This window comes from Agelaius phoeniceus, chromosome 4, assembly GCF_051311805.1.
Source record: "Agelaius phoeniceus isolate bAgePho1 chromosome 4, bAgePho1.hap1, whole genome shotgun sequence".
Lineage (NCBI taxonomy): Eukaryota > Metazoa > Chordata > Aves > Passeriformes > Icteridae > Agelaius > Agelaius phoeniceus.
The window spans coordinates 22,820,667-22,833,564 of NC_135268.1; positions in this window are offsets into that span (position 1 = coordinate 22,820,667).

Genomic DNA, 12,898 nt, shown 5'->3' on the forward strand with positions numbered 1-12,898 from the left:
GTGTATGTGATATGTATATATGTATGTGTGTATATATATGTATATATGTATGTATGTGTATATATATATATATGTATTATTTTTTAAATTGTGAGGTATTTGAGTATGGATAGGGTTTGTTTATTTGTTTGTTTCAAGTCATCCTTTTGCACTTGGAGCAGCGGTGGTGTGGCCAGTGAGGGTGACTGACGGGTCGTGTGGCTTGCTGGGGGCGATGCTGTGCTTCGATCGCTGCCGGAGCTGGCAGCCTGGCAGCCCAGGAGGGGCTTGCGAGAGGCTTTTTAAAGCCTGGGATTTCCAGCGCTCCTCAGGATGAGTCGCAGCTCGGCAGCCCTGCACAGAGCAGATGTGCGGAGGGGCGGGAGATGCTTTCGGCTGAACCCAAAAAGTACGTGCCAGGAGGAAGGCTTCAGGAAGTGGGAGCTGGGCAGGGAGGAGGGAACGGGGCATTTCTCTTCTGCTTCGTTTTCTAAGGAATAATTTAAATGGATTGCTTCTTCTTTAATAGGAAAATCTCACTGAAGTTGTTTTAATGTGAATTTTGATGTTTATTTTCTGTGTGTGTATGTTTATCTATTTGTGCTGTTTTGTTTAGCTTTTTAGGACTGATTTGTAGTCTTGGCTGATGGGAGAAGTGGTTGTGCAAGGGGTTGGTGTAGCAGGAGGTTGCTTACGATGGTATTTGTTGCATCATCACGAGCTGACTGAGTAAACCTTATTGGATCTGATCCTTAATAGCAGGAACATTTTTATGAAAAAGGAAATATAAATGAACTCCTAAAGCAGATTTCAGAGCTGTTATCCTTTTGTGGAACATATTAATAGAATGTAAAGTGACCTAAATGAAGTGCTGTAGAAAGGCTTCTCAATAGTTTATACATTAAGCTAGGATTATTTGAACACATTCATAATGAAAAGAGGATTTTGTTGTGCATTAAAAATTAGTTATGATGATTTAAGGCAGAAGAGTGAGATAAGTCAGCAAGCTAAATATAAAGAATTTGTGTAGCTCTGTCCTCATACAGCCCTATCCCAGTATACCCTGACCTTATACCATTACAATATTTTGTAGAGATTTTAGTACAGAAGATTCACTGCTAAATCTTTGCTAACTTGTGTGGACTTAGTTTTATTAGCCAGCCCAGCCCTGGCATGCAAAGAAGCCTCTGAAGAATATTGGTTTCTAGTCTGAAGAGTGGAAGAGAAAAGGAATGCTGTGGGAGAAACTGCAGCTGGGAGGGAAGCTGTGGATTTTGTTTCATTGCAACAGGTCCTGGAATAAGTGAGACAAAAAGTTGGAGCAAGCTTTTTACAGAGTCATTTAAAGTAATAAATAAGTGGTAAGTGAAAAGGAATTTGAGTATATCACTCATAACTCCAGATTATTTACCAATATTGTGTTCTGGCACTGCTAAAGGTCTTAATTTTCAGTTGGTCTTTTTAGTCCCTTCTTTACTGCAGTGACCCTTTTTGCTGTTAAATTTTCTCTAAAGTTTCTGAGGAAATCCAAGTTTTGTTCCCTGTCATTATATACTTACCAAATTTTCAACTAATTCACATCCTGTATTGCTTTCTCTTGCCACAAGCTTAGCTGTGCAAAATCATATGTATATGCAACTAAGTAAGTTGATCAAGGGATCTAAATTTGGTTGACTTTGTTTGGCTACCTTGAGAGGTTGCAAATTATCCTCCCTTAGGATGTCCTGTGTTTCCAATGCTCTCAGTGCCAGCCTGGAAAGAGAGGGTGGCTGCTGAAGATGATCTGCTTAGTCCAGCAGGCCCTGGCCAAGATATTGGGAAGCAGAATTCAGTGCACAAACAGGACCCAGGGTAGAGACGTGTGTCTGAATATTGTTGCAGGTGGTTAATCGAGGCTGGTCACACTCCTAACCCCCAGGGCATGACAAAGCATGGTTGCTGCATGAGATGATTCAGCTTCTTGGGTATCAATGTACCCAAGAGATTTTCAAAGTTATTCAAACTTAATAGAAGCATGAAGTTGCAAGACATTGCAGCTGCAATAAGTCAAACTCTCTGAGTCCTGAAAAGCAGGAAATCTTAGTGTATAGGTGCAAGGAAATTTAAGTAGCTACTCATAATGCAGCTGAGAGGAAGCACCAGGCTGACTTGCATAAATTGGTTGCAGGCTGCTAGACAGTCTTTCTAAATTCTGTGATGAGGACAGCCACCCTAGGAAAGGTTTAAATAAAAAGATATTGCTCAGATTTGGTAGGCACTGGGACTTGAAGGTGAGCTTAGCAGGTAAATAAGTCAGCAGTCAGAAATGCCTGGTACAGATGGCAGTCAGTGCCTGAACATGTGATGGGGCACATGCAGAATGCAGGGCATGGTTCAAGGATGCAGCCTGGGGCTGCTGTGCAGCTGGATCACCCAATGTGCCTGGGCCAGCCTGTTACAGTGAGGGCTGAGCTGCGAGTTAGCAGCTGATCCTGCTGACAACAGCCCAGCCACACGGGATGATGGTATCAGCAGCTTCATTTGACAGCATTTGCAAAGTTTAAACATACCCTAAGCAGAATGCCCAAGAAACAGGGAGATGGACTGTTGTAATTTTTGCTGATCTCTCTGGACTGACTGCCATCAGCACAGCTGTGCTGCCAGTGAAATGAGTGAGTAGGTGAAACCAAGCCCTTGCTGGCTGCATGATATAAAGGGCAACATTTAAACACCTCCAGTTAATCTAAACCTCCTAAAGCAACAGGAAAGAGCTTGCTTTGTGCTTTGCAAAGTTAGCAATGCCTAAAAAAGACCTTGATCTCAAGTGAGAAGGAAATTTGTTTGGGTTTGAATTAAAAAAGGACAGTACTTTTATCAAACTTTCTGCAACCAATAATGTAGCGCTCAATATATTACTTGCATTTTCTTTCTTTTGAGAAAGAAAAATATGCATAATTTCTTATATATCTGATATCTTTTGCTAAAATTTCTGTACTGGAACTTGTGCAAGTACTCAAATGATGTAATTGACTTTACTATGAAAAGGTCAGCATGGCTTAGAAATGTGCGGTGTTGTTGTCACCATGCAGTCGCTGTCATAAGAGGTCCCACCCTCCATGGTGCTGCAGAGACCATTGCACCCCAGTTGAGTGATAGCAAATGAAGGTGACTTTGGGAGCACCAGGGAGACTCTTAGTGGATCAATGCTGGCACTTTGGAAAGCTCCAGTGGCACTGCTGTAGGTAAGTGCCAGTCAGTTACTCCTCAAGCAGCTGGTGAGGGAAGGCAGCATGGCTCAAATGCTAGAGGGCTGCAAAATCTGCAACGTTTGCCATCCCTCCTTCACAGCAAAGGAGGTAGCAGTCTGATGATGTCCTGGGTAATGCTTCAAAAAACTTAAATAACCCATTTGTATTAGAATTATTTGGTATTTGTGGGTGTTGAATTGCTTTGCACTCTGTCATTAGCTCATTGTTTGATACCACAAAACTAATAGCAACAAACTTCTGCTGAAGTTCAATGCAATTTCACAACTAATAGTAACTATTTGTGTTCAGTGGGCTTTTACTCCTGGAGAAAACTTGAATATCTCTCTTACCCCCACAGCTGTCGTGGGCAAATTGTTCCTTTAGCTGTTTTTCCATTGAGAGATGCTCTTTATTGTGATGCTTTTCCAGAGCTGGGTGGACAAAGGAAGGTGCAGTGTGAACTCAAATCTAGTATGGACATGACTTTAGGCAGACACAGTGCTTTGTTAGACTTCTGTTTGTTTTTTGAGATTCTCTGGTGCATATTACTTTGCTGGCTTTTTTGTATGCTTTATAACATAAAGTTTTTAATATACTTTTTAACATAAATGTTCTTTTCTGTAATGGTACTTTTCTTCTTAAATCAGAAAACGAAGCTGCTTGTGCTGAAATTTTCTGTTCTGGTACTTCATCCTGATTCCAAGCTGACGTTGCAGAGGCAATGTACGAGATTATTCAAATTTATCCCATATGCAGAGATTATCATGAGGGTGAGAGGAAAATATTTCCTAACGTAGATGTGCTAAAATTTTTGTTAGTTTTTGTAGAGTTGTGAAAAGTGGACTGTGGAATTAAAACAAGGGACTGCATTAAAATAACTTCATCATCCCTGTTTTCGGTGGGTTACACAGTGCAGTGCAGAGGAAAAGGATGAAGCTTCCTTCACTGTTGTATCAAAATTGTCTTGATGCTTCTCCAAACCAAAGTTGCTTGCTTTTGTGTAAGATATTGTTTCTTCTCCCAGGATAAGCTCTGCCATGAGATAATTTTCTAAGAGATACAGACATTACTTATACAGACATTACTTATACTATACACACCTATTTCCACCAAATGTGCCAATTTATCCTTTCTTAGTCTAGTGCTTTAGAAATCTGAAAGTCTTGATTGCTGTAATTTATCTCTAATTATGCTCATATTTCAGTTTTGTATTAGTTTGCAAGTGTTGCTTCAATCTTTGAAATGTCTTCAGTGCTGCGGTAGATTTCTAATTGTAAATGGAGCAGCCAGTTTCACTTGTTCATTTGGAGACATAGGTCTCTCTTCCTTTAGCAATGCTAAATCCACAAGAAATGTGTAAGTTCTTCAACCTCCATAGGACTTGAAAAGCAATGACCTCCTTCCTGGATGAGAGTTTGTTTTACTCTTGTTTTAGAGAGTTAAGGGTGGTTGTGCTGCTGCCAGAAGGTTTCATGTGGCAATAAAGATTTGCCTTTTGATGCAGAGATAGGTTTCCTTGAACATATTTCACCCAGTAATTACTCTCTCTTCCTAGTCATCTTGATTATCTCCATTACCTGTGGTGGTTATGTGCTTTACGCTGAGTGTCTAGTGGGAATTTGTCAGACTAAAATGCATTAGGCCATTGGACTTAAGATTGTATCAGTGATCCAGTTAAATTTCTAAAATGAATCATAAAACACCTTAAAGGTGGATTTTTGTGATGCTTAGGCACCTAACAGTGCAGATAAACACCAGGGAGTATTTTCAGCACCTCAGGAAAGCAGTAGATATTTTGCCAGCAGTGAAATCAATAGGTGTGAAGTGCCTAAGACCTCTGGAAATCATTCTTTTAATGTGGAATTTAAAGGCATGGTAGCAAAAAGAGTTGCAAATGAAGTGGAGCACTTAACTGCAGCCTCCCCATACAAGAAATATTGTCTCTGCAGAGATTTTTAATTGAAGGTATCTAAAGTCTCTGGTGTAAAACAGCATTTAGGTTCACTTGGCTCTTCATGTCCCCAGTTTCCTGTGAAAATAACAGAAGGTAGGTAGGAAGATTTTCAATTTACTGAGACAGAATACATGTCCTCAAGTAATTGAAATCGTATTTTACTAATTGTCTTTAACCCTTATGTATTAACTGTGAGTTTTGAAGGTTTAGTGCTTGCCTAATGGAATGTTTTATGTTGGAAGGGTGGTTGTCAAGTCCTACCACCTGCTCCAAGCACAACTCACTTCAACATTTTGACATTCTTTATGTTCATTCCCTGTGCACCTCTGTGAAGTGTCTGGCTCTGTCTCCTGCACAGCCCACCTTCCATGCATAGAGGAATATTAAACAGACACAAGTAGATATAATATGGAATAATCCTCAGTTTAGAGTGATCAGACAGTTCTTTGATCTAAACAGAAACTGAATGCTACACTAATATCACACACTAATGTTCTTGAAGTTAGCAGATTGAGAGTGTTCACTTGCTCTATTCCCCATGTTCTTCCTCTTAAAAGCATCTGTTGCCAGACTGCCAGGTGTGAGACACAGGAGATGGTGGGGCTCTGATCTGACTACTTTTAGCAGTTTTCATGTTCCCAAATATACATGATAGAATGACCAAATGGCATCAAGAAGTTGGGTTGCCCTCCACTCTCACCCATGCCACCCATGACCAAAATTTCTTTTTGAAGTATGGAAATTGCCCTGGTTGGTGAAGAATTTCTCTGGTTTCAGACCTTCAGCTAAGAATATTTCCTGCAGAAGAAGAAGTGGGTTTTTTACAAATAGTAAAAAGTAGAGAGGGAAATCTACAGTTCTTTATGCATAGCTAGTAAAAATTGTAAAAAAGCTTCATTGTAATGTAGCTAAAGAAGTGTAATTCTACTATTATTATAGTATTCTATTTCCTTCATCATTCACCACAGTTCTTCATAGGTGATAGAAGAATTCTAGAGCAGAGAATCCAACAGGAGCCAAATGACCACATTAGTGAAAATTATTAACAGTTTGTATTTTAAAAAAAGTAGCATTAGAAACACCATACAGGATTAGTAAAAGTTGTTAACATCTTGCCTTAGCTGATTTACTGGGATGTGCTTTCATTTTGTAATCAGCCTTTGAAAAGTCAATGTCAGCTGATGGGATTTTTTTTTCCACGGTCCTTAAAAATAAGCACAATGTTTCATGGGAACTTTTTAAACTGCAGGGCACTTTTCTCAGAGCAGTTTCCATGCACAAATCTTCCAGTAGCAGTTGAGGGGGTCTCTCCAGGAAGCTGAACAGTGGAATGAAAAGACTGCTAACATCTAGACAAGGTGCATAAGGCCAGAGGTGGCTGGGGAAGGATGTGCTTTCAGCTGTCAATAGTAAGGAAGAAATTTTATTTTTTTAAATTAAAATATAAAAATTCAGCTGTCCAAAAGCCAGAGTTCATGTTGAAACCTCAGAGCAGAGCTCAGAAACCAGTGGCAGAGATCAGAATTTCAGTGTGTTGCCAACAGCTGTGGACAGGCAGATATTTCACCATGTACTTCTGTTAAATCCAGTAACGGGAGCCTCACTTGGGAGCTGAGCTTGTGCTGCTGGGGCTGATGGAATTGGGAGAGGGATTGTTCCAGGCTGACCATGGGTGCTGTGGCATTGCCTTGTCAGCAGTGACAGCTGATCAAATGGCTTTTGACGCATGGTGGGCAGGCTGCAGCAGCAGCAGCCTGGTATGAGGCATCTGTGGCTGATGAAATGGGAACAGCAATCGTCTGTTGATGCTGAGATAGGATGGGATGAAACAGAGCAGGATGAGATACAAGAGCTCAAAAGAGGCAGAGGAGGGAGATAAGCTCAGGTGAAGAGCCCAAGTTATCCCCAAGGGTAACAGGGCCAAGTGAGGTCAAAACACTCTCACCCCCAGGTGGCAAGCATAGAACAATGAGATTTCTTTTTTAGGTGAATTTTGTGTGATTATTAAAGAACTCCAGTTAGCAGCAGGATGCTCAGAAGGAGAAAAATAATGTATGAAAATATGCTGCATAATAAGATTAAAACAAATATTTGCTGTAGCTTCTCCCTGATGATGACTGCTAAATTTCTTATATTGAAGGACTTAACCAGCATATCATGTTCTGACCACCCATGTTTTTAACTAACATGCTCCAAGGCTATAAAATATATTTATGTCCTGAGATTTCTGCCGGCTGCTTTGTTGTTGCACTGTGCTAGCAGTCATCTGTTCCCTGGTGGCCAAACAAATATGCACTGAACTGTGATAGTCCAGCTAATTTTGATGCAGTGTCAGCATTGATTAGATTTGTTCAGTGTGCTGCCTGCCCGAGCGTGTACAGCTTGGGTTGGGATTTGAGGTGCATTTGGACAGAGCATCAGATAGTTTTGGTGTCATTTATGGCCAAGGGGACAATATGGTGAGTGTCTCAGGGGTCACATTAAGGAACTGTCTGCACTGGCATGCAAGCCTGTGAGAGATGACAGGGGAAAGATGGTCTGAGCCCCCAACTCAATTGAGTGTGAGCAGCTTCTGGTAGTGGGTTTCTATTTGCTTGGTTTTCAAAATTTCGTAAGCCATGGTAGAATTTGGTTCTTTTATGTTTAAGACTAGAACTGGATTCATTTAAATAGAACATAAAATTTCTGTAGAAGAAAAAGTTGTGAAGGCCTCATTAATGTTACCTGTCCAGATTATACAAGTACACTAACACTGGAACAGAAATGTTCTCAGGAAAGCATGCCTTTGGTACCTTGTCTTAAAATTTTCAGGTCTTAAAATTCAAGTCCATTGCCTCAAGGTTTCATTCTAGTGGCATGGATTCAGGAGAGGAAACCAAATGCTAATTATTTGCTAGGTCTTTCCCACAAAGTAAGGCTGGGCTGTGCAGACATGCTCCATAAAAAAAACCAAAAAACTTGTAGAACATTGGGTAATCCCTCATGTTTGCCAATCCCTGCCCAAGCTATGCAGAGAGCACACAAGCTGGAACACAAGTTTGTTTTTCAGCTGGGCTGATATTTGGGATTGGATTTTTTATTTTTTTTTTCCTTTTGTGCTCTGATAAACAAATGTGTGTTTTATCACTGATTTCAGCAGTGTAGCTGAAGATGTACATAGAAAGCAATGTGCTTTCCAGAAAGGGCTTTACATTTTAAAGTTCTTTTAGTCAGTCTCCTGAGAGATGAAAATATGCCCTTTGAGAGCTTTGCAACTAGCAGACATATATTAAAACTTAAATTATTTTTAGTCTCATTGTTTGCTACTGATTGCTATGTTATCATTTTAATATATCATTAATTTAGAAAACATCTGAATTATTAATATCTATTGCTTTTACTGACTCATTAGGCTGGATATGTAAAAATCTGAGTGTGCCTGCTTTAAGTATCTATCAGATTTATTCTTGTATTGAGAACTTGATGAGGTTTTGATGGCTTTCTCTTTGGAGTTTTTTGCGGGAGGTCAATGTTTATTGCTGCCATCCCCAGCTATGCCTCATTAGATTGCTTACAAGAAGTTTAAGTACAGATATTAGGGGCCTGAAAGAAAGCATCTCACCAAAGCAGAGGCTGTGCTAAACATGAGATCTTAAGGATACAAATGAGTCCTGAAATCCAGTGTTTTGTTTCAACTGGCCAGAAGCCCAGAAGCCAATTGCTGGAATGGAATCAACTAGATACGTACTTTATTGTAGGAAAAAAATTCTCAAGGTTTTCCCAAAAATTTACGATGACGGTCTGCATGAACACTTGCCTGGTCTGGGGCAGATGCCTGACTTTGCTCCTTGCCCTGTTATACACAGGCAGTTCCTGTTCTTCTTTGAGACTTTTGGATGGACTGCATGGAAGTCACATGCATTGAAGTCCATTTGCTAAACCAGTTTTCATTTTGATTAAATGCACGCTGTAAATGTGTATTTGAGTGCTCCTGGCTCTGGCATGTGAACTGACTGGAACAAGTGTGGAAGAGGACTGTCACCCAGAGGCTGATAAGGAAAGCAACTTCTCCACATGTGGGTGATCACGATTTGACTTGACTTTCTGAGGGCCAAATTAATCTGACCCTACTGTGTGGTATTGGAACACAGCACTGTCATCCAGAACAAGCAAAGTTGTTGTCTTGATTTTGTTTGGGGCTTTTTTAAAAGCCCAAAGATATTAACAACATTTTCCAAAAAATCTTCATTTTAAATATGTTGTCTTTTGTAAAATATCTGAGGATCACTAGTTCTGCTATTGTCTCTGCACAGCAATGACCTGTTTGCTGCTTCAACAGCTCCTACAAGATATTTCATTAAGAGCCAAATTTTGTTATAATTTCAAACCAGATGGTGCTTCATACTGAAATTACCTGGATTACGTGGGCTATCAGTGAAATTATAAGGAACTTAGCAAATACTATCTGCTAGCTAGCATGCTTGGATTTCTCCCATCTCAGCTAACATACCTAACACTGTTTAGTATTTTTCTTTAAAATTTTCAGGTGTAACGGTATAGACAAGATTTTGAACAGCAATTCAAACTTCTATGTTGTGAATCCACAGAGCAGTTCAACACAGGGAGGCTGCTATGTTAATTTATTCCCTTGTTAGTGCACATTAATCCCCCATGTAAGCAAGCCCTTCCTTAAGCTGATTTCAGTGTAAATCATTTCCACAAGATGAGCTTGCACCCATGAGCAAAACCAGAGGGTGAATAAAGCTTTGGATAATCTTACATCCACCTAATGCCAATCATACAACCATTTCAGTCCGTTTTCTACCCCTACCCAATGAGAGGGGGACCTGCCCTTGCCCTCCTTTTTTAACGACAATTTTTTTTCTTCTGCGTATAATTAATTTTGTCTTATTTATTCATCTTAGCATCTGAAAAGCAGAAACAGATGGCTGTAATTATTTAGCCATCATTTTATCACTAAAAATCAAATTACAAAAGCTTTCTTAGAATGACTTTCCTCATCTGTTTCATAGAAAGTTTATTTTTCTATCTGGTGCCTGCTTCCTTTGCCAGATAGTTGAGGGACAACTGTTAATTGTTTACTGTCCATTTGCCTGAAGATCTGTTAGCTACACTCCCAGCAAAGCCCTCCAAGCAGCCATGTAGGTGACAGTGTTTTGATGTTGAAGTCACTTCATATGTAAGGGTAAGGCCACATCATAATTTATGTGAGTTGTCAGGTCCTCCAACAGCTCATAGAGTCAAAATGCAAATGATTGTAGCATTAATTCAGAAGGAGTCAGAGTGAGGACAGGGTTGGCAAGTATGCCAGGAGCTGGCCCTGGTGCAATTACTGGCATCTTCATGGGCTGCTTGCTTACATTTGGATTTTTGACCTGAACAATCAGGTCATTCTGGATGGTGCCTTTGAAATGCTCACTCAGGAAATGGATGTGTCTTCAGCAGAGTGCTCAGGATTCTGTCCCAGGACCAAAATATAGAGGGAGGCAAAGAGAGTCTGGGGGAAAAATGGACCAGTGAACTCATTTCAAGTAAGCACTTGAAAACTTGGTTCACCCATTAAATATTCAATATATTGAGTAAAATAGAATGTCTTCCTTCATTATCATTATGTTAAATTGCATCCTTAAAGAGAAGGAGCCACTCTACGTTGCATGGCTGTGATGATACTGAGCACCCATAAATACGGTTGAGACAGGTGTGTAGAACCCAGGTCAGCTGTACATCACCATAGCAGTGTGAAACAGCTGAAGGGGAACTTCTCCCAATGTATCTTTTAATTTTTTAAAGTTTTTTTTCAGTTGCATTCTCAAGAGGTCTAAATTTGGAGTTAATAAAATAGAAGTGATCAGGCTAAAGTATCAAGTCATAGTATTGCACAGTATATCTTGGTGACACAAGATGGATACAAAATCTGTGCTTTACCAAGCCTAAAAGGCAGGACCTTCCCCACAATACAAACTAATCTTTTGCTGATTCATGGCAGCTGTCATTGACCATTTGACACGTAATTTTGGTGCTAAGAGAGGCTAATATGGACATAACACTCATCAGTGTCTATAGTAAATGCAACCTGCTGTATGTAGCTGCCATCCTGCTTACCAAGTTATCTGGAAAGATTTGTAATAATTATTCGAGTTTTCTTGGGTTAAAACACTCATAGTAACCTGGAATATTCTCCTATAATTTCATTTTATTCTTACTAGTTGTGGAAAACTGAAAGTATAAAAAGAAATGCATAGAGTAGTAACTGCTTTTGAGAAGATATGCAAAAACCAGCTTCTCCTCAAAGCTCATCGCTAAGCTTGTCATTTATTTTTTATATTTCTAGCTCTCATCTTTATATGGTAAAATATTTACATTGGCAAGTATTTATCTTCTGCTAAAAGGCCAGTTTTTCAGAGTTAACACTGTAGGAAAAGAGAAAAAGCCTAAATTTAATTAATATCCTAAAACCTTGATCATAGTGCTACTTGCCTCCAGCTGGCTATTATGCTGCATGGAAGATGGGTCTGTATTAGAAAAGCAGCAGTTGTTTACCATAGTAGATTTAAAATTCTCAACCTTAAGAGTATTTGAATCTTTAAATTTAACTTTTTCTATTGTGAAAATATGCCAAATTGGTGAAATACATTATGTGAGTAAAATGAGGTATATATTCTCCTTGACTATTTGTACTGGTTTATTTAGAAATTTTCCACCAGTTTAATGAAATTATTTTTCATCCAAGTTGAGGTTTTCTGTTGAAATATATCTATGCACACACACACATAGACATGCACATTTTCCCTCTCAGATTCAAAGGACAGTGTTATAAATGGCTCTCGGTCTTTGTCAGCTTGGCCCATGTCATTCAGCTTGGATGCCTGCCACATCCTGCTCTCTCAGGGTAACACCAGCAGAAGGAATGAGTAGCTGTCTTTCCATTCAGATCTGAAAGTTATCTGACTGCTATTAACATTGGAGCAGAAGTGGCAATGGTATTTCATGGGCTCCCCTGGGCGCAAGATCCAAAGTCTGTGTAATCTAAACATCTCCCACTTTAATTTCTCACTGAGATGGAAGGCTCTGTGTAATCCCTGCTATTTATTACTTTCCAGATTCCACTCTGTAAGCATCAATAGTTCATATTTCATCCAGTATTGCCAGCAAACTGTAAGCTGAGTTAACAAATGTGTCATGTGAGATATTTTTCAGCTTTTGACACAGCTCACCACCCGCAAATGAGTAAACGAGGCCAAAATGTTCAAGTCAGCTTCTCTCTAGCACAGAGATAAGGTGAGACACCTTTGGGTGTGAAATTAGTAGTCCATTTCTCAAATGAATTTCTGCAACAGTGAATTCCTATATGTTGAAGTAAAACATAAATCATATGACAGGCAAGTACTACTTGCCCTGAATTACATTCATATAATAGCCCTCTGTATAATAAACCTCTAGGTAGAATGAAAACCTTGGCAGGCCTAACAAATAAGCTGGAAAGGAAGAAAAAAATGAAGCCTTTTCCTTTCTCCCCAGTTTTGCTTCTTTGGTATGCACTGCCAGAAATATGGCAGGGTTGCAATTCAGTGCACACACCCTGCTAAGATTAATAGGTTTGAGAGAGGAGAGGCATTACCATGCTTAATTTGCATGCCCAGGCAGCCCTGCTCTGAGAGCACGGTGCTGGCTCTGCCTGGTGCCACAAACAGTTGTGGCTGCTTTCTTTGCTGGGCCACCTCACTGTGCCCTGCTTGCT